Consider the following 2,255-nt stretch of genomic DNA (forward strand, 5'->3'; position numbering starts at 1 on the left):
CGGTCACGTGACCATGTCGCTTATAACATTAACGGTCGTTGCCATGTGCAGTGTCATATACAAATGTTGGGCTAGTGTTTGTGGTTTGTTGTTCAGTCAAGTTGCTGCCCGACATGTGATTAGATTGATCAAATGATTTTTTGAACAGCCGACGTAAAAATATTTTAATTGAGAAGCTGACATGCATGCGATCTGACTTCCCAAGGCAACGCGGAGGCGAGGCAAGGAATGCAAAGTAGCCACGCCTTCTTTCGGTTGTGTGCTGGTCCAGCTGCTCTCTCTATTCTGTGTCAACAGAGTTGTTACGACTTGCATTAGTCATACGGGCTGTGCGCTGTTTAATTATTATATATTGTTGATGATTAATCATCATATATGATGACGCCCCTTGTCTTCAATTTCATCGAGTCCACAGCTCTAAATGCAAAACAAATGTGCTCTCCATTCAGTTGAAAAATCTGCATTTTTTTAATTACCCGATTCGTATACATGTATATTGTTTTCGTGTGTACATCTCTCTGTTTCTATATTATGCAGTGGGGTGGCCTAGCTGTTAAAGCGTTCGCTCGTTACGCAGGACCCCCGGGTTCGATTCTCCACATGGGTTCAATGTGTGAAGCCAATTTCGGAGCCCCCCCGTCGTGATATTGCTGGAATATTGCTAAAAGCGGCGTAAAACTAAACCCAGTCACTATGTTATACAATGTAACATATGCCTATTATTAGAGATGACAACCTAGTTATGTCCGATCCATTTGTCTTTGCTGTCAGGGTCGGGGGTTGATTGACTGGATATCGATCCGATTGTGTGGATCGATACACATGATGTCAACCACAAGTTTGTCTGATCAAGGCTCCATATCCTTTACAGACCGACGTCAACTGGAATATTCTCGTGTCCCCCGCTCTGATATTGCTGGAATAGGGACAGGGAGTGGCGTGTCTGTTTGTGTATATATAGAGTTTTATCATCTGGGTATTCCGGATTGACAGGTTTTCACTGAAGATTCCGTTGACAATAATCTTCTCCGCTGATAAGACGAGTATACGTCAGACCTGTCAGAGTGAATATGTTTTTACGCCGCTTTTAGCAATTCTGCACATTCAAAGGGGGTGACAGAAATTGGCTTCACACACTGTAGCCGTATGGGGTATCGAACCGGGGTCTTCGGCGTGAAGAGCGATTGCTTTAACCACTAGTGAGTGAGTTTAGTTTACGTACGCCGCTTTTAGCAATATTCTAGCAATATCACGGCAGGGGACACCAGAAACGGGCTTCACACATTGTAACCATGTGGGGAATCGAACCCGGGTCTTCGGCGTAGCCACTAGGCCACCTCACCGCCCCACTTTAACCACTACGCTACCCTACCGCCCTGTCAGCTCTGACAGAAAGCAGATATAGTGACCCAGTGTATAGACTTTTTTATTAACCAGTGAACAGATGTTTGTTAAATGATGTAATTGTATTTAAAATGATGTAATTGTACTTAAAATGATTTTCATTAGACGTGTATACCACATCAGTGGTGTGCCAGCTGTACCGCATGTTGTAAACGTTGCGATATATGTTCAAATCACAGGGGCTTGTATTGCTGAAAATAATACGCCCTGGGTCCTACATTCGTTCACTGATATCCATATACATTGTACATGAAACAAACCTTCTTTATATGTATATGGATATCAGTGAACGAATGCATGACCCAGGACGTATTATTTTCAGCAATACAATCCCCTGTGGTTCAAATTACAGTCAGAGAGACGAAAGACTTAATGAAGCACTTAGTTATTAAGGAGATGACCTTCAAGTAATGCAATCATTTGATCAGTTTAAGTCTGTTATCGGGCGTGCACACACACGCGCGCGCGCACGCACACGCACATGCACACACGCAAGTCTCCTAGCCCCAAACTGATTCCTCTTGTGCAGACTCGCCTGTTCACGTGCTGTAGTCATACAGCTGACACCCGTGAAGATCCGGATTAGAACTGATGTTCAGCAACCCGTGCTTGTCGTAAGAGGCGACTAACGGGATCGGGTGGTCAGGCTCGCTGACTTGGTTGACACATCGTATCCCAATTGCGTTGATCGATGCTCATGATATTGATCACTGGGTTGTCGGGTCCAGGCTCGATTATTTACAACCCGCCGCCACATAGCTGGAATATTGCTGAGTGAGCGTTAAAGCGTTAAACAACAAACAAACAAAGCCAAGTCATACAGCTGAAATATCATTAAACGACATTCACTG

The sequence above is a fragment of the Haliotis rubra genome, unplaced genomic scaffold (genome assembly GCF_003918875.1).
Source record: "Haliotis rubra isolate DU_JTF1 unplaced genomic scaffold, ASM391887v1 Scf101, whole genome shotgun sequence".
NCBI classification, from domain to species: Eukaryota; Metazoa; Mollusca; class Gastropoda; order Lepetellida; family Haliotidae; genus Haliotis; species Haliotis rubra.